This window comes from Dermacentor variabilis, chromosome 8 (genome assembly GCF_050947875.1).
Source record: "Dermacentor variabilis isolate Ectoservices chromosome 8, ASM5094787v1, whole genome shotgun sequence".
Taxonomy (NCBI): Eukaryota; Metazoa; Arthropoda; class Arachnida; order Ixodida; family Ixodidae; genus Dermacentor; species Dermacentor variabilis.
The window spans coordinates 85,052,496-85,080,292 of record NC_134575.1 but is presented as its reverse complement, the minus strand read 5'-3'; the positions used below and the strand labels follow the sequence as shown (position 1 = coordinate 85,080,292).

Genomic DNA, 27,797 nt, shown 5'->3' with positions numbered 1-27,797 from the left:
TTCTTTAAAAAGAGTATATATTTCTGTCACGTTAGGAAAGTGACCTTCTGAGATATCTTGTGAATCACAGAGAAAGCTTGATGGCGATTCTTAAGTCTACACAGACTCCACTCTTTCGCAACATTTCGGCCAATAGCTAGAGTTTGGCACATATGTCCAAGCGTTTCGTGGAGCGGGACACCTGCAAGAAAAAACGTAGCTTGTTTACGCAATTGTTTTCTCATATCATAATGCCAGCTGCTTTGACGATAGGCTTAGAAAATCGGGCATAAGTTCACTTCATAGCATGAAAAGTATGCCTTGGGCGGCGAAGCCGCTACCTCAATGCTACTTTTCGTTAGCTAAAATTTGGAGGTACGCTGATTTCAACATGGTGGGTAGTGTGTAACAGAATTGCGAAGAATCATGGGCGTCTTTATTCGTTAGCTGAAAATATGGTACAACTGAGAACGTGAAGTCTGAAACAATGGTTTCAGAATTCCAAACATAATGAACTTGTTAAAGTTTGCAGCATTTCTTTTCCAATGACAACGTTTCTCTTACTGCTACTAAACGATTACCTCTTGCATTGTGTTCTTAGCATTGTTAGCATTATTGTTAGCGTTTCTACTGTTAAATACCAGAAATATTACGCACTTATTTGGCTAACAAATTGTACATGACATATATGCCACAAGTTCCGTACATTCTTCGACGATCTCGTGAAACATATGATGGCATCGTAATTTCACAATATCATTATCATGCACTAATGTTTTATAAACATATACATAGAATATCCTCAGGGAGATATGAGTTATGCGTAAGGATATCGTATTAACGGTGTGGTGTTGTGTAGTCGTGTACTAGTGCGTCTGGTATAATAGCGACAACGACCGCGACGAAACGGTGAAACGGCGAAGCGTGGTTGCACCACCGAACTGTTTAGCCACGGCTGCTCGAAAGTTCTTGTTTACTAAAGGTGTGCCTAGTGCTTGTTTGATCCCACGTCACGTGAACATAGAGACGCGCTCGAGCTACTGCTCGCGTGTTAGTTGTCGTCTTCCACAGCTAGTTCTGATGCCGCTGATCGTGCCAGCGTTCCCATATTGGCCCTCGCGATCGTGTCACTGCTCGCGCACTTGTCGTCGTCTTCTTCCACAGCTAGGTGGCTCTATCTTGGAACCGATCGTCCTACGCGATGGATGGACGTACGGACAAAATCTCATTGGGTAACCATATAAATGCTTGTACATTTTAAAATAAAGAGAAGTATATCTCATCACCAAAGAGTTTCTGTTTACTTTATAATGCGCTACAAAGTCTTCGGAATAATACCATTTCTAAAAACAACAATACTGAAATCAGGGAATTTGAACGCGACACCCATGCGGAGCTACTCATTCGTGCAACATAGTGTTACAGCCCACTCATAGTGAAATATTTTTGCGCGCACAATTGACAAGGACACAGTGAAGGACACTGTGTGCTTGTCAATTGTGCGAGCAAAAATATTTTACTATGAATTCGTACCAACTCGCCCAACTATTAGTTCTGTTACAGCCTACTGTTGTCTGTGAAGCCACGTAGCCTGTGCAGAGAGAGTGTGTGTGTGTGTGTTTTTGTGATTGTGAAGAGGAAGAGGCTCTATTTTCTGCAGCCCTTTAGGGAACCCGACTCAGTGCCTTGGGGAAAGGGAGGGGGACATAAAGACGAAAGAAAAAAGAGAAGAGAGAGGATGTCGACATGATTGCAGACCTCGGTACCATTAGGTACCGCTGACAGCGGTAGCCGTGCGGACCATTCACAATTTACGCGACAGCCCCGCGTCCTCCAGGAACGTAACAAGGTGCCTGAAGGCGGAGCCATGGTACCTGCACGAAAACAGCAGCTGGGATGCCAAGACCGCTGGGAGTCTGAGGCTTCTGAATGAGACGTGGAGGGAAGCCCTCTCTTTGGACAAGGCGGGACAGGAACAAAGTAGATGGCTGATTGTTGCGTGCTCGCCGCACTCTGAGCAGGCCGAGGATAAAGCCAGGTCTTTTTTTACCTCCGCGATGCTGTCTAAGAGCAGCCGATCTGAAGCCGCAGCCGGAGAGACCGCTCTTGCCATGTGAGGTCGCGTTCAAGAAGTGGACGGGGAAGGCGACCGCTGGTGACGCGCTGATCCGGGTGAAGCACCATCAGGTGTCGCTCCAACGTGTGCCTTGCATAGCCAAAGACTGTTACAACGGTGCTAACTTGTACAATGGCATGGTCTGCTGCCTTTGCCAGGGCTTGCTGCGTCCTCGTTGTCTTGTTGTTCTTGACGTCGACGTGATAGGGGAGCCACTGCAGCGACAGCTTCAAGCCACCCGAAACAGAGGCACGAACCTTTTCTGCCGGCAGGGCCACGCGAAGGGTGGCGGTGGCTGCTCGATGAGGAGCAAGGAGCGCCGCTCGTGAGTCGCAGAGGATCACAACCGGAGAATCCGGGGTGTCCTCCGCCAGCATGTCCGCCGCCAGATGGAGGCCAGCCACCTCAGCAGCGGTGGAATCTGGCGTGAAAGGTAGCCGGCACAGTCCCGAGCGCCAAATGGCCGGAATCGCGCAAGAGGCAGTGACAGATCTGGAGTCTGCATGGACCGAGCTCTCCGTATAGATGTGGATAGGTCCGTCCAGTTGGTACTTCAACAGGAACGCCTACAACTGGAACAGTACACAGGATGGGGATCGCCTTTTCGTGAGTCCCTCCAGCGTAGTAGAGACCTCCAATGGCTGATGATGTCGAGGAGGTGGTGGAATGGCTGGCGTGGGAGGAGAGCCTACAACATTCTCGTATCGCTAACACAAGCTGGCCATGCGCGACCGAGGTCGGCTCCACATACAACCTGTGTACCACGTATGGTGGCAAGACACACGTGTAGAACTCAACAAGAACCTTCGGTTGCCTTCAGCAGGTCCCCGGGAAACATCGACTTCCTTCACCGGTTATTAAAAATGAATACGCGAAGCATAAAGAGCGACTTGGTACCACTACACCAAGACAGAACGATGTAGTAGCATTCAAAGTAAAATAGTAAATTGAGTCCACAAGCAATTTATTGGTGGTTGCTGCAACTTGAGCCATTCAATTAAAACGTGCCATTGCTGCTTCTCTGTGCCTCCCTGGCTAAGTGTGGCGCTAAGCCTGTTGAAGCGGCCTAATTGACAACTTTTCACTTGAAAGTCTCCTAATTACACCTGCTGAGGGTGTCCATGAAGCCGGTGTCTCTCTTTAGGCATGTCGGCTACATTGACGAAAACGGCGGTGACACGGGCGCGGACTTCTTTGGGGCTGTTTTCGAGATGACACTGTTTTGCTATGACAAGTCACAATTTAAGAGCGACTGGAGTTTTCTAGTGTGACATACAATTTATGAATATAGTTCATGAATGTAATTTGACCGTGTAATACGATTTCCTTCAAGTTGTAACAGTGGACGCTTCCGCAAGTAAATCTTTCGCATCTGTTGCGCTTGCATCAATTCAACTACGCCACACGTCTATTAAAAAAGGAAAATCATGAATGAAGCACAGGATGCCACCACCTTTGCATCCCAATTTGTGATGTTGGCGCTCTCAAGCTACCGAAATTCTGGATGGTGCAGCATGTCCTTTGGTTCACTACTATCGGGTGTCTTATTCGTCGAAATTATGTTCCCGTACACAAGGCAGAGCAAGGACTGCGTTATCACTATCACAATTCCTTGAAAGGCCCCGTCGAAAGGCCCCATCGCCACTGCGCTACACAAAAACAGCGGTGATGCGCGCCACGATTCCGACACCAAAAAGACGTGTTTCCCGCTCAGAAACGTTACATGCCGGCCGCGTGACGAAGGGTCACATGCGGCTACTTTCGTTCCGTACCACGAAAATTGCGATCAAAATCAAGCCCATCCTAACACATGCGCGGCCTACGCACCTTCCCTCTCTGGACGCGTACGAAAAGCGAGACAAGCACAATTGGTTGCGTGTGGTTGGTAAGTCTCCCATGACGGCGAGGTTCAAGGATACCTATGAGGACAGAAACTACGAGCCAAAGGTTTAAGTTCTCAACGTGTCGCTTTTAGAACCCGACCACGGTGCCGAAGGGCGTGAACGCGGAGTTGAAGGTCAAAGAGGACGGATGCATTACGGAGTAACACCCCGCTTCTCGTGCCCCACGTAGACACTTCCGTTCGCTTTAAATCTTTCAAGGTTTGTTGATAAGTTTATAACATCAATACACAATAAATAATTTATTGATTGAAAAACATGATGGGGTCGTAAAGATCAATACGTACTTGAAGAAGAAACAGCGCTACAAAGCGTGTACTAGAAGAAGACCATGTACGACGGACAGGCGCTATTGCAAAAATACATAAGCAATAATTCATTTGCCTGATTTATATTTTAGGACAATAAGAAATAAATACATAAGGTAAGTGGTCAATACCTAAGGCAGAAATGCATGATTCCAAATCATAAATGAAAACTAGATAAATACACAAACTTATTTTTCACCTAAAAACGCACAGTAGCATCCATGGGCAAATAAATGATAGTGGCGATCTTGTGCGGAAGGCTTTTGCGCTCTCTAGCAGTTGCCGCGAAACAATGAGAAAGCAAATGCAACATTGCACAAAACTTTTCCGTCTACGATGCGATGTTCGAGCTATGGTCAGGATATCTCATAATCATCACTATCATAATCATCATCCTGGTTACGCCCACTGCAGGGCCAAGGCCTCTCCCCTACTTCTCCAACTACCCAGGTCATGTACTAATTGCGGCCATGTCGTCCCTGCAAATTCCATCATCTCATCCGTCCATCTAACTAAGACAAGGCCACATTTTGTAGTTTTATGGAAAGGCTACTGCTTTTGACTCGATCAACTAGTGAGACTTGTGTAATTATGGGAGATGTGAATGTCAACATAATCACTGATAACGCATGGTCGCTAGAACTCAAAACATTGTTTTCTTGTTATGGCTGCAGTAATTACATAACAGCACCAGCAAGGGTAACAACAATAGTGCTACGTTGTTAGACATATGCGTTTAGAACTTAAATGAATGCGATGTCAAGTCGGGAGTGCTAATAGCAGATGGTAAGTAACCATTTACCTGCGTTTTGTGTTATACCTAAAGACTCTGACAAACAAAACAATGACTGCAAACAGCGATTTCGTCGAATAATAGGATCAAATACTATAGAGCAATTCCGATGTCTCCTCCAGTGCGTAGACTGGCAAGAAATCTATAATGAAACAGATGTAAACTGTTTTGCTCTATTTCGTTGAAATAGAGCATTTGCTCTATTTCAACGAAATGTGCTTGCGCGCTATTATTTGGCTTTTCCATTACAGCCCGCGGATTCTGGAAAAAAACATAGAAAGGCGCGCGAACCTTGGGTCGACAATAAATTGTACGAACGCGTCAAAAAGAAAGATGCTATTTATCACACCTTCATCCGCACGCGGCAGCCTGACTATTTGTGACGTACAAGACATTTAGGAATAAAGTACAAGGTGATCTAAAGAAAGCAAAATGTGATTACTATGAGCGCCTTTTCTCAAATATAGGAACCAATCCGAGAAGAATATGGGATGCCGTTAATGATATAACTGGAAAAAATCCAAACACGCATCCGCAAATGACACGCTTAAACGGACAAGAAATAGAACATGCGGAAATGGTTAGCTGCATGAATACCCATTTTACTATTACTGGTATGAACCCTGCACACGTTGCAATCGGAAAGGATCACAGGTTTTCGACACCACGTGTGATTCCAAGGCAGCCATTAAGGCCTACCAAACCGGTATGGTCTCCCCCCAGGCCCTCCGCATTCTCCAAAGCGCCAAAAGTATCTCTCCGAATTCTCTCGTTTGGTTTCCCGCTCACTTGGGGTCGATTGAGGGTTCTCCCTCTAACCCTAACGAGGGCGCACACGAGGCCGCGCGAGGACTCACTGACCGCGCCGCCTCAGCAGTCGCCCAGCCCCGCGGGGAACCCTTGCTTACGTTTAATGAGATCACCACGCACTACTATCTGTCACGACGGGTCTTCCCCCTCCCGCACCCCGCCTTATGTAGGGCGCGGGTGGTTACCCTTGGACTTCTACAAGCCCGTGCATACCCTAACCTCGCGGTTCTTCATGCCATATACCCTGAAAGATATCCCAGTGCGGACTGCCCTGCCTGTGGACTAAGGGCAGCATTGGACCATGTGTTGTGGGAGTGTGAAGCCATCGGCTCCTCCTTCAGCGAAGATAGGTGGGCTGCGCTCTTGGGCAGCCCCGAACTGAACGACCAAACCCTGGCCGTCCAGAGTGCCCGCGATCGGGCCGTCAAGCTGGGCTTGGCGGTCCCTACGTGGGACTAGCCGGGTGGCGCGGGGTCTTCCCTGCGTCTTCTCTGGACCAAAATAAAGTTACTTCACTCACTCACTCACGTGTATCAAACTCACATTTTTTTAAACAGACATGCGTGACTGCAGTACGTGATCTTATCAAGGCATTAAAGCATAAAGTTTCAGCTGTTGTAGACGGTGTCAGTCCTATTCTGGTTAAATATGTGTCACACGAAATAGGGCCAGCGCTCGCGCATGTTATAAACTTCTCTCTGAGCACAGGCGTTTTTCTAGACGAGCTTAAGATAGCGCGTGCCACACCAATTTAAAAAGGGGGAAGTGCAGACCAATTGTCGAACTACAGGCCAATTTCAGTTCTCACGGTATTTTCAAAACTTCTTGATGGTGTTATCTATGCAAGATTATCAAATTTCTTTTTACGAAAGAAAACGTTATTGCGCAATGCCAATACGGTTTTCAAAAAAATAGGTCAACTGAGCAAGCTTTACTGGATATTAAAGATCGGATAATTGCTAACATCGAACAGAAGTTAACGCTCGGCCTGTTTTGGGACCTGAGAAAGGCGTTTGATTCGATTGATCACTGTATCCTAACTTAAAAAATTGGAAAGGTAGGGAGTGCGAGGCGTTGCAAATGAATTGATAAAAAGTTATATATTTAATAGAAAACAGTTCGTGCAGCTGGGAACTACTGCATCTGACATGTTTACCCTACATCAAGGTGTCCCCCAAGGTTCAAAGTTAGGACCATTACTATTTCTTATTTATGTTAATGATATTACAGATTTACCAGGTTCACAAACGTCGACAATGTATGCAGATGATACAAATGTGTTCTTTACAGCTGATAACACAACAGAATTACAGTAGTGTGTAAATGAATATACAGTTTTGTTATCTGACTGGTTGGCGACCAACAAACTAAACGCAATTAAAACAACCTACAGTATATTTAGGGCGCCTAATAAAAGAATTAATAGAGTACAAGCAAAATTTAACAACTACCTCATTAAACAAGTCAAACAACAAAAGTTTCTGGAAATACATTTCAGTGAAGAGTTGTCATGGAATGCACATGTAAATTTCCTTTGCGGTGAATTGTCAAAAAACATCGGTGTAATCTATAAAATTGCACACCTGATACCTCCATGGCTAAGAAAACCACTGTATAGTGCACTTATTTATTCAAATCTTTGCTACGGGATATTGGCTTGGGATGCAGAAACGATAACGAATTACACGAAATTGATTACCTTACAAAAAAGCGTTATGCGCTTATATGAAAATTACTATGGCCGTTTTTCTGACCTAATAACCGGTACACTATTCCAAAAATATGATATGCTGCGTGCGGACAAGATATTTTACGTGAAAATTCTTCTAGAAATCCGAAAGGGAAATCCAAGCGCTCAATGTAGTGAATGTAACCTCTCCGGATACTCCTTGCGAAAGATCTTTCGACACACACCAAAAGCAACGACCAATTACGGGAAAGAAACATTTTTCTATCAGTCCACAATAATAACGAACAGTTACAGTGCATCTGTATCCTTAAACACTTCTTCACAGACATTTAAAGAAGGAATATGATATTGGTTAGATAGGGAAGACATACACTTGAAAATTGAATAAGTGCCTGTAATAAAATGAAAAATGTTTCCGCATTAATTACTAATTTTTTTCTTTTCAGGATTCACGTATGATTTCATTTATTATCTATTGTTGGGTTTGGTATTAACACAAATATGTTTGCGTCCACGTACTGTTCACAATGCTTTATTGCTTTTGGCACACAATTATGATGTTCTTTCTTGCGCATGTTGTTGCTGTATATTCCTCCATAAATTTGGTGACGTTTATTTTGTGTATAATTGTACAATTTTAGCATGTCATCAGAATCTCAAATGCTTTTTTGTACTTAGCCGTTGCTGTACATTGTACTATACATTTGAAGAATCAAATGACCATGGACATTGCTACCATGAATTTTCACAGTAATCAACGCAGTTGTAACGCGCAAAATTGTGCATATGTGTGTGATCTGCTGTCAAAACTGTCGTTCGTGGGGGTTGAGACCTTTGTCAGGCTTTATGCCTTTGTCTCAGGCTACCCTCGTTTAAATGAACGAGAAATAAAATTCAATTCAATTCAACTTTCTGCTACCACCTGCTGCGCTTCCCTTCCCTTGGAATACAGTCCGTAATCCTTAATAACCATCCGTTATCTTCCATCCTCATTACATGCCCTGCCCATGCACCCCCCCCCATTTCTTTTTCTTGATTTCAACTAAGATTTCACCAACTCGCGTTTCTTCCCTCACCCAATATGCTCTTTTCTTATCCTTTAACGTTGCACCCATCATTCTTCTTTCCATAGCTCGTTGCGTCGTCCTCAATTTATGTAGAACCCTTTTCGTAAGCCTCCAGGTTTCTGCCCCGTATGTTAGTACTGGTAAGACACAGCTGTTATACACTTTTCTCTTGAGGGATAATGGCAACCTGCTGTTCATGTTCTGAGAATGCCTGCCAAAAGCACCCCAGCCCATTCTTATTCTTCTGAGTATTTCAGTCTCATGTTCCGGATCCGCGGCCACTACTGCCCTAAGTACATGCATTCCCTTACCAATTCCAGTGCCTCGCTACCTATCGTAAACTGTTGTTCTCTTCCGAGGCTGTTAAACATTAGTTTAGTGTGCTGCAGATAATTTTTAGACCCACCCTTCTGATTTGCCTCTCCAGGTCAGTGAGCATGCATTGCAATTGATCCAATATCGAATGAACTACTAAGCAAGGCAATACATCAGCGAATCGCAAGTTACTAAGGTGTTTCATAATTCTTATCCCCAAATCTTACCAATCCAGGTCTCTGAGTATCTCCTGTAAACACGTTTTGTATAGCATTAGAAAAATCGTATCTCCGTGCCTGACGCCCTCCTTTATTGGGATTCGGTTGTTTCTTTATGGAAGAGTACGCTGGCTGTGGAGCCGCTATAGATATCTTTCAGTATTATTACATACGGCTCGTCTACACACTGATTTCGTAATGCTTGCATGACTGCTAAGGTTTCGAGTGAATCAAACGCTTTTTGGTAATCAATGAAAGCTATATATAAGGGTTGGATATACTCCGCATATTTCTCTATTACTTGACTGATAGTGTGAGTATGGTCTATTGTTGAGTAGCCATTACGGAATCTTCCCTTGTCCTTTAGTTGACAGAAGTCTAAGGCGTTCCTGATTCTATTGGCGATTACTTTACTAATACTTTGTAGGCAACGGACAGTAAGCTGATCGTTCTATAATTTTTCAAGTCTTTGGCGTCCCCTTTCTTATGGATTAGGATAATGTTAGCGTTCTTCCAAGATTCCGGTAAGCTCGAGGTCATGAGGCATTGCGTATACAGGGTGGCCAGTTTTTCTAGAACAATCTGCCCACCATCCTTTAACAAATCTGCTGTTACCTAACCCTCCCCAGTTGCCTTTCCCCTTTGCATAGCTCCCAAAGCTTTCTTTACTTCTTCAGGCATTACTTCTGGGATTTGAAGTTCCTCTAGACTGTTCTCTCTTCCATTATCGCCGTGGGTGTCACTGGTACTGCATAAAGCTGTATAGAACTCCTGAGCCACTTGAACTATCTCATCCATATTAGTAATCATATTGGCAGCTTTGTCTTTTAACACACACATGTGATTGTTGCCAATTCCAAGTTTCTTCTGCACTGCTTTTAGACTTCCTCCGTTCCTGAAAGCATGTTCAATTCTATCCATATTATACTTCCTTATGTCAGCTGTCTTACGCTTGTTCATTAACTTCGAAAATTCTGCCAGTTCTATTCTAGCTATAGGGTTAAATGCTTTCATACATTGGCGTTTCTTGAACAGATCTTTCGTCTCCTACGATAGCTTACTGGTATCCTGTCTAACGGAGTTACCACCGGCTTCTATTGCACAGTCCTTAATGATGCCCATAAGATTGTCGTACATATCTTCAACACTAAGGTCCTCTTCCTGGGTTAAGGCCCAATGCTTGTTCTGTAGCTTGATCCGGAATTCCTCTAATTTCCTTCTTACCGCTAACTCATTGATCGGCTTCTTATATACGAGTTTCTTTCGTTCCCTCCTCAAGTCTGGGCTAATTCGAGTTCTTATGATCCTATGGTTAATGCAGCGCACGTTGCCGAGCACGTCCACATCTTTTATGATGCCAGGGTTAGCGCAGAGTACAAAGTCTATTTCATTGCTCGTCTCGTCATTCGGGCTCCTCCACGTCTATTCTCGTCTATCCCGCTTACGGAAGAAGGTATTCATTATCCGCACGTTATTCTGTTCTCCAAGATCTACTAATAACTCTCCCCTGGTATTCCTAGTGCCTATGCCATATTCCCCCACTGACTTGTCTCTAGCCTGTTTCTTGCATACCCTGGCATTGAAGTCGCCCATCAGTATAGTGTATTTTGTTTTGCCTTTACCCATTGCGAACTCCACGTCTCCATAGAAGCTTTCGACTTCCTGGTCATCATGACTGGATGTAGGGGCGTAGACCTCTACGACCTTCAATTTGTACCTTTTATTAAGTTTAACAACAGGACCTGTCACCTTTCGTTAATTCTTTAGAATTCGTGTATGTTACCAGATATATTCTAATTATTCCGGAGTCCTGACTCCTAATTCTTGTCTCTCCGCTACGCCTCGGCAGCACAGGACGCGCCCGCTTTTTAGCACTCCAAATGGCTCATTTCTCCTAACCTCATTGAGCCCTATTATATCCCATTCACGGCCATCTAATTCCTCCAATAGCCCTGCTAGACTTGCCTCACTAGATAACGTTCTATCGTGAAACGTTACCAGGTTCAGATTTCAGTGGCGGCCTGTCCGCTGAGGATATATAATTACTCACTATGCGAGTTGCGATCAATCTCTCCGAAAAGTGAAACGGCTGAAATCAGGGTTGGCATACATCGGAGTAGAAGGGAATTTTCTTTTTATTTGCTGTCGTCATCTGAATAACTCGAAAGAATGGATCATGTGGCACGTATTTAACTGCTTCGAGTGCGTTCCTGAAACATGTTTGATGTGGACTTCAGATGGCGGATTCGCGTGCTTCTTTTGTTGTTATAATTAGCAGGTAACATGGTCGGCGGTGCGTTTTAGACGATACTTCTGAATACCACGTAATTCCCAATCAACTGAAGTTAGTAACATGTGTGCGCCAAAATAATTCATTATATATAGGAACCATTGGGTACCTGTAAGACTGCAGAACTAAGATGGCAATGTTATTACTTATGTATTCATAAGAAAGTGTGCCGCCTCAAATGAAAAATGACATTACGTTGCATTTTTATCGAATGAGCATCATTTGCCAACGGTCGTGCCATTGCTGTTACTAGCTAGCATCTTCCAGAAGAAGCATTTGCTTAGGACTGCGATGAACTACTAAACACATTATGCGGAAACTAAAAACATAAGAATATTGCACGACGCATTTAACTCGCTATTCTATATCAAGAAGCGGAAGGACCAAAGAACAGAGTTAGAGGTAAATGTTAGTTTTTCAGCTGTTAACTGAAAGAAACTTAGAATTCTTAGACACGCAAAGTTTTAAATATATTTCTGCGCTTGCTCTCTCTATCTTATCTTTCTCTTCCCTTTCTCCAGTCACCCAGAGCAGGGTAGATGAGCCAGGCGCCTTTCTGGTTAATATCGCTGCTTTATATTTTTTTATTTCCTCCTCCTCCATTGCTAGGTGTGGGAGTTAACGAATTGCAGAGGCTGTTTTAGAATATACGTCAGTATAGGACCTCGTTGAACGTTATCAATTGACACAAGTATTTGTCATATTGGAAGCTAGGAACGCTTTTGGTGGGAATATCACTCAGAAATATGGCCACTTGCGGCAACTGCTTTGTGGAAGCCACACTGTGGAGGCTCAACATGTTTATTTAAGCAAACAAACGCCAAAATTTTTGGCGCTGTCATGTTTCTAATGCGCTACCAAGGCACTCCGAATGGTCGATTTGGGAGATGATGAAATCAGTACTGGAGAAATAGAATTGTGGTTGCGCCCTTGTACAGAAGAAGACGAAGTCCTTTTGCCGAGCAGCATCAGCACAAAGATCGCGGGTTTTTAAGCACACAACGGTTTGTACTATGACAACATCTTTTAGTTTATACCACATCGAGCGTAATTGTACCCATGTGAGAAGGGTTACTCAAGGATAGCGTCTCCATGCTTTAGCAGGCCCACCGCTAATGCACAGGGTATGTGCCCGATGGTCTACGCTTTTCTTAAAAGAACCAAGTTCATGCCAACATCGGTTAGTGGGTGTGTGTCAGTGGTTGCGCATTACTCTTTAACGAGACTCTTTGCCGGCAACCTCGGTGACTACGTATGGGCCACTAGGAATGAGAATGTGTCACTCCAAAACGACAAGTAAGATCCCTTAAAGTTCGTCTACCGTGAGCGCCATTGTGCCCACATCATAAGGCATACTCAAGGACAGCAACTCGACGCTTTAGCAGGCTAGCCACAAATTCACCGGGTATGTACCACATGTGGTATGCTGGTGGTCATCAATCCACTAATGCTGCGCCAACTTGGGTTAGTCGGTGTGTGCCTCAGTGTGTGCACCACTCTTCAACGAGTTTCTTTGCCGCTAACTTTGGTAACTAGGTACGTGTGACTGAGAATGTTTCACTCCACAATGCAAATAAGATCACTGAAATTTCTCCCCTCACTGAGCGCAATTGTACTTATGTAACAAGGAATACTCAAGAGGACAGTAACTCGACGCTTTAGCAGGCTCGCCACAAATGTTGTGGGTATGTGCCGCATAGTCTATGCTTTACCATAAGAAGCCAACAAAAACTGACGCCAATGACAACATAGGTTTAATAAATGTAGTAAAGAAATGATAAATTAATGTAAATGAAAGTGGACGAAAAGACAACTTGCTGCAGGTGGGGAACGATCCCACAACGTTCTCATTTCGCGCTTCGCAAAGCACAAGTAATTTCCCTATGTTGTCCTTGGTGTCAGTGTTTGTTGGCTTCTTATCATATCACTAATGAAAACGGACCCCTCGGTTAACCCCCTTTCATCTTGTTATAGACTATGCTGGTCTTCTATCAACCGATTTCATGCCAACTTCTGTTAGTAGTGTGGTGGGACGGTGAGAGCTCCCCACTCTACAACGAGCTTCTTTGCCGCCAACTTTGGTAACTAGCTATGTGCCATTGGGAATGTGTCAATCCACAATGACAAGCAAGATCCTTCATATTTCTCCCGCACTCAGCGTAATTGTACCCGCGTCACAAGGATTACTCAAGGACAGCAACTCGACCCTTAGGTAGGCTCGTCACAAATGCACTGGGTATGTGCCATATGGTCTATGCTGGTCCTCAATGAACCATCATTATGCCATATTGAGTTAGTGAATCTGTGCCAGTGGGTGTGTACGATCTTCAACGATCTTGTTTGCCGCCAATTTTGGTAACTAAGTCTGTGCCACTGAGTATGTGTCAAACTGCAATGACAAATAAAGTCTCTTACATTTCTCCCACCCTGAGCGCAATTGTACCCACGTGATAAGGGTTACTCAAGCACATCATCTCGACGCTTGAGGAGGCTCACCACAAATGCAGAAGATATGTGCCACACGGTCTATGCTGGTCTTCAAAGAACCAAGTGGATGCCTACTTGGGTGAGCAGGTGCGCGCCAATGGCTGTGCACGACTCTTCAATGAAATCCCTTGTCGCCAACCTCGGCGACAAGGTATGTGCCGCTGGGATTGTGCCACACCACAGTGACAAATAGGACCCCTTAAATTTCTTCTACACTGAGGCTAATTGTACCCACGTCACAACGCTTACTCAAGGACAGTAAGTCGACAATTTAGTAGGCTCGCCACAAATGCACTGGATATGATCCACATGGTCTATGCAGGTCCTAAATGAACCAATTACATGCCAACTGGGGTATGGTTGTGTCCTAATGAGCGTTCACCACTCTTCAACGAGCTTCTTTGGCACCAACTTTGGTAACTAGGTGTGCGGCACTGGGAATCTGTCACTCCACAATGACAGATAAGATCTATTAAATTTGTGCCACACTGAGCGCAATTGTAGGCACCTCACAATGGTTCCTCAGGAACAGAAACTCGACGCTTTAGCAGGCTTGCCAGAAATTTCCTATGTGTTTGCCGCTTTTCAGTAACATTATTTACCTCATTCAGCACTGTGCTTCGAGCGGCGCCGTAAATGCGCTGGGTGGTGGTGGTCGTGGTCGTGCACTTTATTGAAAAGGGGAAGGGGAGAGGGGGAGGTGACTGAGGGATCAGGCTCAAGCGAGGCCCTGGACCTGCTAGGCCTTCTCCGCCCAGTCCACCAGTTCAAGCTGTCGGTCGACGTCCGCGAAACTGAGCCAGGCTGTCTGGTCAGTTTCGCTGCCGACGGGGGATGAGAAAACGGGAGCGAGATTCATTCCCACATGTGCTTCGCTGGTGGTGGCAGCGCGCGACGTCTCAAGTGATGCCTATAGGCTATTTCGTGATAAGTCTAACAGGGTTCCTCGCGTCTCTCCTCGACGTTCACGCTGTCCGCATCAGCGCACGAGGCTCGGCGCGCGATATCTCGAGCCAAGCTGTAGGCCGACGCGTTGCCGGGCACAACCGCGTGACTGGGGGTCCACACGAGGGTTTTCAAGCCGCTTAGGAGGCGCCGTGTGAGGACATGGTACGCCTGTTTGGAAATTCTACCGCGGACGAAATTGCCGATGGCCTGCTTGGTATGGCTGATGATGGTATTCGCTTCCGCATGGCTGGCAATTGCAATCGCAGTTACCGCCGTTTACACCACTCGGTCAGCCATGATTGTTGTATGTTCTATGAATCCTCTGTTGTGATCCGCTACCACTGCGGTCATGAGGTCGCCGCGAGGGTGTCTCGCTGCGTCGCGTACACCACTCCTCTTGCGAGCCGTAGCGTCACCAAATGGCTTCACTACGGGCCTGCCGATGCCCTGATGAAACTCGGGGTCCATGTGGCGGGGTAGAGGTGGGGCATAAATATGCCCCTTGACATTTAGCGGAATCGTTATGTAGTCTGTAACCTCGGGGATGGTATCGAGTCTGAGCTTCGAGAGGACTGTGCGGCCAGCCGGTGTTAGCGAGAGACGACGGACTTGGAACTGTGGTGAGCGTCTAAGAGCTCCTCGATCGTGTTCTGCATGGCTAAGGCATCTAACCTTGCGGTGGCTGCGTGGTCCGTAAGGCCCAGGGCTACATTTGAGGCTCTTTTGATCATTGTGTTTAATTTAGCTAAGTACGTGGCTGCGAGTTTGACATATGGTGTCGAGTACCTGTTCCTGCGGGTTATGTATGTCTGCACAAGTCGAAGCAGCTCGCCCTCGTCCATGCCCTGGTACCGATTAGCCATCCGGCGAATGAGCGGTAATGTGTAATTGGTCCCCCTCTGGAATTTCTTTAACATGAGCCCGCAGCGCAGCCCGCAATGAAAGTCTAGCCGCATTATTTTGATACTGGGGGGCTCCGGAATGGTAAGTCCTCCGACCTTAAGTTCACGGAAGCGCCTCTGCGGTGGTAATCCACCGGGACAGCTACTTCTGCCGGGCTTGATGAGGAGGTATTCGAATTTTTCCGGTGAGCACGTCAGGCCCTTTGACTCCGCATAAGCTTGTACGACGTCAATGGCGCGTTGCATGATCTTTTGAAGAGTTTGTGGATTGTCTGCTGCCATCCATGACGTCACGTCATCAGCGTAGAGGCTGTGGTGAAGCCCGGGCATAGAGCACAGCAGTTCCGGCAGCCCGCGCATCGCCGAGTTAAAGAAAAAAGGGGAGATGACTGATCCCTGCTGTGTGCCTCGGCTCCCCAGCTCTATAATGTCAGTTTCATGTTCACCGGCTTGGATGCGGCACTTACAGTCGGTGACAAAGTTTCGGACGTATTGGTATGCTCGCTTCCCAAGCCCCAGTTGGGTCAGGCCCTCGAGCATTGCTCCATGGGCGACATTGTCAAAGGCCTTCTTCAGGTAGAGGCCGAGGAGGCTCCGGAACCGGCTAGCGTCCGTCGGACTTTCGGGGTTGCCTTACCTGACTATTTAACTGGAGGAGTACATTTTGGGTGGACAGGTGTGGCATGAAACCAAACATGGAGTGGGGGAGCTCGTCCACGTCCTCTATGTGTTTATTGATATGGTCCAGGGCCACATGCTCCATAAGTTTGCCGACGCATGATGTGAGTGAAATCGGCCTGAGGTTGTCCGCATAGAGTGGTTTGCCTGGTTTGGGCATAAAGACGATCGTGGACGTCTTCTACTCTTCCGGGATGGCGCCTGTCTTCCAGCATTTGTTCATGAACTCGGTGAGCTGCTCCATCGAGGCCTCCTCCAGGCTGCGCATGATCTTGTTGTTCAAGCCGTCCGGATCCGGCGCCAAGTTCGTCCTCAACTAGAAGGCGGCGGGCAACACCTCAGCGAACGTGAGGTCTGTGTCTATGTGCACGTTCGGCCGGCCACGGTAGGCCGCAGGTAACCGTGTCTTGAATTACGGGCCGACGTACTTGTCCTGCACCTCGGCCAGGAACGCCCCCGGGTCCTGAGCATGCCTGTGGATTAACTTGACCGTGCTTCTTCCGCCTTCGGCCCTACTGGTGTCGCGGTCCAGGAGGTGGCGTAGGAGATTCCACGTGCGGGCTGCACCGAGGTGTCCTCTCATGCGATCACATATTTGGAACGACTGCTGCCGGGTGACCTCGGTCACATGATCGGAGATCGCTGCGTTGAGTCGAGTGATTCTTTCCTTGAGAGCTTGGTTATCTATTCCGTGCTGTTGGTAACGCCGAAGCATGCTCGATCTTGCCTGCCACATGTGCAGCAGCCCGCTGTCGACGTTGGAGGTTTCTGGGACGTCCTCCGGGTGAAGATTTTCAGTATGCTCTTCCACATCGCCCCGGAGTTGGCTCGTTTAGGAGGAGATATTGGCGATGGATCCCTCACTGGCTCGCGTTCTTCTGGACTCGCAGAATTTGTCCCAGTTTGTAACCGAGAAGCGATGCTTCCGGCGACTCTTGCCGCGTGCACAGATTTCCGTCTGAAGGGTGTAGTGATCGCTTCCCAGCGTTTCGCCCGTGTTCGTCCAGGCGTAGTCTTGCGAATGGACGATGAACGTCAGGTCTGGGTTGGTGTATACTTGACCTCGACTGCTGATTCTGGTGTGGGCGGTAGTATCGTTAGTTAGCGTGAGGCCCAACTCTTACGCGCTTCAGCTAGATTTCTACCCTTGCTGCTGTCACTCAGGTTTTCCTACAGAGTACGACCGGCGTTAAAGTCCCCATCGATGAGCAGGGGCAATCGTAGCTGACTTTCAAGGTCGAGCGAAAATGCGCATCGAGCTTCGGGTCTTCTCGCGGAGCGACGTATACGCTGAGGACGAATAGGCTGGGATCTGACGTTCGCGTTGGTATGATCTCCACGAATACATGGGGTACGCCTGCAGGAGGAGAAGTTTCGATGTCGTGGATCGCCATCACCTGTTCTCGGTGAACGAGCGTAGTGACTTTCTTGGAGTTGTTACGGCAGTGGAAAGCCCAGTAAAAGGAGAGGCCAGCTTCCATGTTGACTTCTTGAATCGCTATGATATCAGGTTTGTAGGATTCTTGCTGTGCGTGTTATTAACATGCTGGGGAAGGTTGGCCTTCTTCTTTTTGAATTCGCGGCAGTTCCACTGCCAAACGTGATAGGTGGTATTGGTTGTTACAGCCATGTTGATTGTTGGGGAGTGTGTGGACTGCCAGGTCCAGGCGGAAAGGGCGGAGGACCACCGCTGCGCTGATAGGTATGTGCCTGTGTTCAATGAACTTCTCCCTATTTTGGTCACTGAGTATGTGCCACTGTACGTGCGGCTAGCGAGGCAGCACTTTCCAGCTCACGCAAGCAATGGGGATCCATGCTTCTGGTATCGGAGTCCGCGCCTGGACTTTCCCGCAGGGCCAGTAGGTCATGCGATGTGTCCAGAAAGTGACGCGACAGTGGAGACCAATAGGCGCATGACGCGTTTCTCAGGGTTAGCACGCACCGGTGTGCTATGCAGTTCAGAGGCTACGCGGACACTTCGTGGTGTTGGTTCTAGATGACGTCGAGTGTTCTGAGGAAAGCACGAAAGAGGAGTCCGGATGCATCATGCACAACTCATACATAACTCGTTTTCACGGTGGAAATAAGTTGCGTCGCTCTTTGTATTCAATGCTAATCGCATTACCGTGGACAGTCATCGTGCAATTGCCGGCAGCAACTGCAAGGCTAATCCCACCAGTAGCCTACAACAACTGAACTCAACTCAAGCCATCGTGAAATGGTTGGTGCCATTTTTTTAACGTCAATCAAGTTCTAATAGTTTATATTGGATATTGTGTTGAATACTGAGTACTCAAGCTCAGACGCGTGTATTTACAGAACGGACTTTCATTTTCTGTATAGTAAGGTGCAATGCTTGTACTGACTTGTTTCCAAACAGTCAGTCTTTAAAAATATAATCGAACAAAATAAAATACTGTATAAGTAGCATTTAGCAACATTATAACATCATTCAAAACAAGCTCTCTAAGAAAGAATGTCTAGTGCATGAGTAGGTTTTAAAGAAAACGGCTGCCAAGAAAATGATAAGTTCTGCTCAAAGAAAAAGGTTTCTTTAGGAATTACGGGTTTTGTGCCCATTGAAAAAGGGCCTCTTCCATTGAAGACCTCACTAGTTGTGGTGTACAGGATAAACTTCTACATACCTAGACTATATGATAGAGAGCAATAAAGAAATAACAGCTTGTGATTTGTTTTTCCGCCGTGAACCGAATACAAAGCTTCCATTACCAATTTTGTTTCATTACCTATTTTGTATCGGAAGGTTCAGCTGTTGCCACACGTTCATATTTATGGATACATTGTTTAACAGATGAATAACCGAATCCAGGCTTATACCGTCAACTATTGCAACGTTTCTCTTTCTTTAGGAGTATTCGAAAATACGGAATGCCGGATTTTTCAGCAAAAATGAATCATTCAAGGTAAGTATTCGAATTAGAGCTCGAAGCTCTGAAAATTCTCTTACCCCTGTAAAATATCGAAGCGCAGGGGAAAAAGCGAAACTGGAACTGCGCAATCCGAAAGGTAGTTAAGCACGACACGTACGGTGATATACCTACTGAGTTTCTACTATGCCTCTGCCTCTATTTTTTTTTCAAGAACAATATTCGTCTATCCTGAATCTACCCGCCGTTATGGTAAAAAGTGTTAAGCCCTGCCACTGTGACGCTTACTATCAATGCCGGCTTCTTGTGGGCTGCAGTACTCGCGTGAACCAATGGTGCGAAAATTTCTAATTCCTTTTATTTCAATTGGCTAAATTTTCCTTTATTTGAACTACGGATTCGAATAAACCGACTCAAGGCACGACCAATGGCGTTTCATGAAAAAATCTTCTTAATGCCTAATAAAATAGAGGCGCATATATTTTATTGGTTTAAAATCAACTTTTGGTACAGTCATTCATCCGTTGACATTCATGCTTAAGTGTGCATAAGCAATATTGGTCACCTGATGTCATTACGCAACTAAAGAGTAACTTACCCAGTCACTTGCACTTCGTTGCCCGAAACATTGCACTTTAATTTTTCGCATGGCCATTCACTGACAGCTGTCACACCATCTCCTAGTGTCTCATTAAAATACAGGCACATTGAACCTGCGTAAAATAAAAGCCAAATAAAATCACACCTAACCGGAACTTTTAAAGGTGTTCGAAAGTTTTACGAAACTAGAGCGTATTAGACTGAAGTTGCTAATATAGTAGCAATTTCATTATAGACACTGCACCACACGGCCAAACCGCATTTGCGGAGCGAGCGCTTTAACGCTCAACTGTTGTGTAAAAGGCTCCTGGTTTGTGACATGGCTACAACCGTGAAACTGAAGAACTAAAATAAAGTTGTTGATTGTCACATTAAAGGATTTTCTTTCTCGCAGGTTTTCGCAGAACGTAAATATGGCAGCTGTGGCATATTATAACTAGAACTGCATGAAACAAGCATCATGCTACTATTACACTCTAGTAAAAAGTATTCCGGTGTACCAGATGATAAAATATATTACAGTTTCCAGGAACGGCTTCTTTTATCGGATGGTTAGTTTGAGATGGCTGTCATGTGAAATAAATTTTTATAGCTTTAAAATACACTTCATGTTATGTTCTGGAAGTTAAAAGACGCCATCTAAGGAGCCTCTTACCGAAGACATTTTTTAGATCAATCCATTATAGGAAGGCAAAGGACCAATACGACTTTCATGTTGTTATTGAGCAGCGATTCGAGTCTCATACGCAACAGGGATACTCTTCCCCTTTTCGGGGACTAGCGTCAGCGTCAGCAATTACAACTCCTTCCCTGCCATATAGCATGCTGAAGCAGATCGTTTGCGTCTCAATGATGTGACAAGCCCACCTCTTTTTTGGCGCTGAAGCTGTTTATGGCTTGGGTTAAGTGAAATGTTCGTGTGTGCGAGAAAAGCTATCGTCCTCAACAATAGCTTTTTCTGCTGCTCGCGTGTTCGTCGTCGTTTTCTTCAACAGCTGGCTCGTTAGCGCCCCTCGGCGTGACCGAGCGAAAGTGACCATGCCGTTGCTCGCGCGTTCGTGTTCATCCACAGCTGGCTCCGATGTCGCTCATGCCAACGTTCCCACTATGCTCCCCTCTGCGAACGCGCTGACTAGAGTTATCGTACATATCGCTATAGTTGGCCATAGGTCTGCCATCTTGCAATCCAATTTTCTGCAGTGAAGCCATCTGTAGTTGGCGCGGGGGCAATTTAATTTATTATACCCTCCAGATCACAAAGGTTTTACAGAGGGTATCCATCTGATAAGCTGGTTGCAGCACTGTGGAAGTTACATGCATTCTTAGTCTATACGAACGCCGAATGTCCCTTGATATGGGTACATTCGCACCACGTAGCCTCTTCACTGTCTGCTTGCCATCATGTTACATTATCCATGGTAGGTGGATTGGCGCAAGAAATGTTTTTACCCCGTAATCATAGGCTGCGTTTACCTGCATACGACAGCAAGGCTTCGCTTTACCTATAGGATTTCCCTGTAGTTATTTTTCAGCCTCCTTGGCAATTATTACGGGCGAATGCACCTACAGACGTTCAGCTGAGTCACTGTGTCTGCTCGGCGTCTATTTGGCATGTACTTGGCGTTTGCAGGCTACCGCCGTCACGTGCCATACTAGAGCGGGGTAGTAAGTTAACAATGTAGTGAAAAATTAGGCTATCATAGAGCACTTTCAGCGCATCACCAATCCTAATGCTGTGGTGCCATATGCTCTCTAAAAATGAAACGAGTTGTACGACTTCTTGCCGTGTCTGTATTCCTAGCAGCGTGAAAACAAACAGCCGATCTCTACAATTATGCCGAGACATACCTAATGATTTGACCTCAGCTTGACCTGAGACTTAATGACGACGGATTTTGCTGCTTGTTTTTTGCGAAGATGAATGACCACCCAGCATGACAATATATGTCTCCATACCTTTATTCATAACTTTCTTTCACCTATTTGCTGTTAGCTGAGCAAATTCTCGTGTCATCGTCTTTCGCAGAGTAGAATGGCTCATAACATTTAGTTCATCATTTTTTTCTGCTTGTGACATTTCTCGTGGCGGCGTTGTGACGTCCACGCCGGCTAACTGATTTAACTTGAGTGCGATGGTCTAGACGTTGCAAATAGTGCCCAATCCGTAGAGGCCAATGGATCGGACCCCTTCATACAGCGCGGTGGCGCTTGTGTGGGCGGGACTCACGTGTTCTTTAAGTATCCTGGAGGCGAAATAGGTGATTGAAATAGTTTTACATTATACCAGGCCTAGATTCTCTCCCTCCAGGCACAGCTACAAAATTTTATCATTTTCGCTTCGCGTAGCTGTCTTTATAATTTGCAGACACGATCTCCACTCTGTTGTAGACGCTCAGCAACATTTTCTTTGCTATACCTAGGCATGATGAAACGCACATAAAGAGTCGGTTGTTACGCATGCGACAAAGTATCAAACTGTAAAGGCATAAACTCTTTAGAATGGTCAAACTCGTGTGTGATGCGCCGAATTTTGCTGATTCGCGAAAGTCGTTTGGCTTGAGTAAACAATACACGATGATTTCACACAAGTGTAATGATTGCGGACACGTCGAGGGCTTTCTTTACGTAAACATCATGTTGTCTCTCTGTTTAGGGTAGAAGAAGAAGTCGACTAGTGCGGACGTGTTGACGTCGTCTCCGGTTTTCATCAATGTTCTCGAGTGGTTCTCCATGCGGAATCGGGTGATTTATGCCTTAATGGACATGGCAAGTCAAGAGGACTCTGCGGCTACCGGATTTTCCTCGGTTGAAGGATGTTCAGCGGTTCTGTGAGTGTTTGAAACACGGAGAAGGTAGGCTTCGGCCTACTCCCGAACGTATGGCAATTGGAACCAAGGATGGACGTTGTGGAAGGAGAAGAGATTACTCAAGAAGAGGCATGTGACCCATGATGGAAGGTAGCCTACAACCGCCGGCCCAGCAGGCGCAGGGAAGAATGTTCGGCTCTACACGGTGGAAATACATGTGGCAGAGGGATGGACGGCGTCCGCACCGCAGCACCTCGAGACGCGTTACGACGCGTCACCGCTGCTCCGAGGCTGCCTCGACTGGCGAGGGGCACTTTTCGCATCGTTGACAGAACGCTGGATGGCCTGAATGTAAACAAGGTTAGTAAAATGCGCTATTAGCAAGCCTTGGCCATGGAGGCATCCTTGGCTCCGGTTGCAATTGAACAGGACACGATGTGTGCCATTAGAGTTCAGAACAATTTTGTGATGTGCACGCCGCACGGGAAAAACGGAGACACGTACGCGCAAGCGCAGTAAATCAGGCTCGGTGAAGGAACGTTTGGGGTGGCGGCGTACCTAGCCCGGCCCCAGAAACCGTGTAAGGGAATCATAAGAGGAGTCGACGTGGAAGTCAGCGAGGCACAACTCAGAGCGAGAATTGTAAATCGTCGCAATCCGGGTGCTTTGGAGGCCAGGCGGATGAAGAATTGAATTTTTCCATGTTTTTCCGTGTGTAAGGTATCATTGTGCAAGTCAACTCGTTCATGAGATGGCGCATGGCATCACTTTCAGCGCAGAGGGAGCAGTGCTCGAAGCAGACCTTGCCAGCCATCCATCATGGCCATTGACGACATTCGACTGTGGCAACGACCGCAAAGAACTCGTAGCAATAGCCGAACCAGACGGGTTACCTGAACCGAATGCTTCTGGAATTGGGAAAAAATCCAATTGCTCAAAATAACGAAGGAATAATTCATGCTCGCACAGCTCATTGAAGAGCAAAGAAAATTGTTGATTGGACTAGAAAAATTATAAGAAAAACAGCGTTGTTATCTGTAGTGGCTTTCTTGGTCGGTGCGAGAAGGCTGCTGAGCGGGAATGTAGACTATTTTCTTGGCGGATATAGGGGAAAATATTTACATTTAGCCGCTCAACGTTCTCGTGTTTTTCATTTGCAGGAATTTTTATGACGGTACACGCATGCTATGGGTCTGGCTTTTACTTAGCTTCATATGACTAATAGCTATCATGTTAGGAGCAAAATGTACCAACGTGGTTCTTTTTTAATAATAACCCGCGTGGCATACACGTGAAAGCACATCGCGAGAAAGAGTTGCTTTTCAGAGTTACTTCGACGTATTTCACGCACCAAATCGAAACTATGTGTTTTCTGTTCGTAAGATTATTCGCATTACGGGCTGCTGCAGCTTGCCCGTCCACCAAATTTTTTATGCTATTGTGTAACTTTCACCTTCAATGCAATCGGTATAGCCAGTAGATCCATTGGTCTATCATAAAGTGTAACAGCCATGCAGAAAGAAAGCAGACTGCACGATTGTGACAATTACAGGTTAAAAACTGCCCGTTACCATGGTTGCCTGTCTGATACAGCAATCTAGAAAACAAACATTTGAGGCTGGCGTTTGCTTACACAAAGCACAATAGAATGTTTTCTACTTACTACAAAAAAAATTACCCACGCTCTTTGGGAAACAATGTTAGGCGATGCATTAAGCAGGTTGCTCTCTTTGTCGCATTGTTTGGCACTCCTCAAAGTGGTGCCAAGGTGACTAGAGCATTTCCGTAAATCTAGAAATTGGCGCCATATATACGAGGCCTATTTCTACGACGTAACAATGTGGAGAGCTGTCAACGAGGATCGAATACTAGAAATCGGCACGGCTTGCATGTGCTGAATGTTTCACAAAGCTAGCTAGTTTCCGAATGAGAAATTGCGCAACGATTCTGGCCTAGTGATCAGCGTACTGGGCTACTGTGCCCGACAGCAGACGTTTGATTCCCATCCGGTAAACATTATTTTCTTTTTATGAAAGCGACGTGAGAAAAAAATCTAAAATATGTTTAACTCTCGCGCAGTGCCAATAATGAGAAAAGAATGCTTCACATTAAAAACAAAGCTTCCAAATAGTTAATATTATGTGATGAGTGCAGGTTACATTTCTACTTGGGCGAATTTGGGAATGAATGTAATAAAATTGAATATTTGCATGACCCTGATTTTCACAATGCATCACACCTCATGCCACTATTTTGATATAACGTTTACCAGTGAGAGTTTATGCTTGGTATTTCAAAATGCGACTTCAGGTCGCAAGCACCAGACATACCACAGATGCATATTTGACAGCGTGGCAGCACATGTAACATTGTATCCTTGCAGACCTTGACATGGACGGTGGATTAGCTGTCATCACAATGTTTAAAACGATTACTTTTTTCTATACTGCCTTGTCTATTATGGGGCCATATAACGTAAAGCTATTCCAATATTTTTCTATTCCAATCTTCTGACGTCAAATTTGCGTAACCGCCGACGTAAGCATCGGGCGGTCACCCGCTGGGCTGTCTGAACAAACCAACCAAATGTTCCTCTCGTTCATAGGAGGTCACTTTTGTTTGCTTGAAAAACGAATAACATTGCCTGTACTGAGCGGCTTCTCTCATCTAATTGGCTCACAAGACGCGAGGAGCATGCTCAAGTGGAGAGGAATTCAATGGGGCCGCACCACTGCACTGAATACCGATAACCGGATGAAGAGGGTGGTACCAGCGGCTGCGATTGGTCCGCTTTCTCTTACTTAGCTTGCGGTAGTTCGTCGACAATCGCGGCAGCATCGACAATCGGCAGCTTAAGAATGACGCGAAAACGGATCCTCAGCAAAGAAGAGTTAGCAAAACGAGGGCGTAAACGTGCCGAAAGTTCTCGAAAACGTTCCATGGCCGTGCAAAAAGTTTTATTACATGCGAATAAGCACATGCTCTCCAGCAGTGGCGAGTAGCTACTGCCGGAGCGATCCGAGGCAGCCATCTTGTATTCATTTCGGAACGGGACAGCCTGCGGCTATTCAGAAGAAAATTCAGTTTTGTTCGGTATATTATTGCATCTTTATCGCGTACGCGTCACTTTGACGCAGTAAGTTTTTGCGGTTTTGTGACGTCGCGTGAGAGGCAGGTGAACTGGGTGAAGCCAGAAAACGTTTGACCAGTAGCCGAGGGCTAATGGAAAAAGGCGTCTAATAGAAAAAGCTATTTCTGTTTTGTTCGGTCAAGTTATGCATAATCAGTATGTACATGTCAAATCAGATGGGGAGCTATCGCGGTTTTCGACACGTCGCATGACAGACAGGTGAAGTTGGGGTGGTCTAAAAAAGTTTTTGACCAATCGCGGTGGGCTGATAGCAGTATTGGAATAGAAAAGTTTGGAATAGTTTTCGCTTATAGCGCCCATGTTGTCAATTAGTGCTGTTCGTCATCGAGTGGAACGTTTGCTCCAAAATCATGATTGTGATCATGCTAGTGAGCAAGTTTCCAAAATTACTGTGCCAGCGAGGCCCCCACTTCTCAGCCTTCAACCCCTAACAGTATCAGTTCTCTGCACTGGCTGGGGATAGTGTTGATTGATGTCTTCAAGCGCTTGCTCCTGTTGTTGCTCAATGGGTTCCTGGGGCACTTGATCGATGTGGTGCAGCACGAAAGGAACTGAGATGGCTTGTTTTGTTGTCCAGAGCTTGCCCTCCATCCCCTTTGATGTGTTTCTAAAATGATCTTGTAGTTGTTTCAAGGCATTTCTATTCTTCTCGTTTTTTGGTAAGTGGTAGTTGAAAACTCCTTCATGGATTCTTGAGACAGCATTTGCAAATTGCTTGAGGAGTTTTGGGTTCAAAGGGAACACCTGGTTGCGGATTAGTGTAAGGGCCGCTTTTGTGCACTTTAAATTTCGACCAAGTGGTAGAGCTTGGTGTGGCCGCAAACACTTCCATCGTGAAATCTCTCTTATCTTCCCATATATATATATATATATATATATATATATATATCTGAAGGTGCCGACGGTCCACCAAAGCCAAAAGTATGGTGCTGTGCCTGCGTAAAACCGGCACGATCAACAGTAAACCATCAGGAGCAGTCTGTAACCAGCTTGAATACGGACATTTAATTTGATCTGTTTGCTGAGATGTTTTTCATAACAAATGTTGTTGAGCTCTCAGTAACACGAATGCTAACTGCGGCAAATAGTTCAGTTTAACGCCGGTCTGTAGTTTATTCTTTAACGCGAAAAGGTGGAAGAAACACATGAAGAATGCTCATCACCGTTTATATATGTAAAGGTCGGAAGCATGCTCGGCTGATAGAGATTTTGCAATAGAGAAGCCATCCAAGAGGTCCATAAGTTATAAAAAGCTACTCACAATATAGAACTTTCCGATGTCCTATTGAATTTCTTCACGACGGACCAGGCGAAGCCAGCGCCGTTCGCGGTTTCCGCCGTGTTGGTAGCCTGATCTTCGATTTGCTTCTCTTGACTTTGTTGGCCGCGTGAACAGGTCAGTTATCGAAAAGCGCAGATTTCAAGGGAGGAATACATATTTCAAGGAAATGTACAATAATTGAAAGATAATTATCGGAAAAAGACTGGTTAGAAGCTGTTCCTGGTTCCATATCCATTGAACTATCGTCAATGTTATTCCTATAAAACGACAATAAATTCTGTCTTGTGGCAGCGCGCTGTGATGGTGACATTAACCTCACGAAATGTCATTAGTTAGAAATGACAGATGCTCCATGTGACAGGGGCTTTAAGCACATGTTTGACAATCATGACAAACGGTACAATAAACTTACCGTTAGTACCGTTAACAAGCGGTACTGGTACCCAAGTAATTGAACTAACTCTGCAAAATGTGGCTAGAGCTACACTTATGAACGACAGGCAAAGGACGCTCATACTGTTGAACAGGAAATATAATCTTGTACGCTTATAAATAAAAACAACTTGA

General features: G+C 45.7%; 1 long non-coding RNA gene across 1 annotated transcript; it reads right to left on the bottom strand.

The window, feature by feature from the left end:
- On the bottom strand, window positions 1–27,797 carry LOC142590383 (uncharacterized). Its single transcript, XR_012830087.1, has 3 exons — window positions 27,643–27,797; window positions 19,989–20,103; window positions 1–181 (listed from the first exon to the last, which is right to left on the bottom strand). It is a non-coding gene; the product is annotated as an uncharacterized LOC142590383 (long non-coding RNA).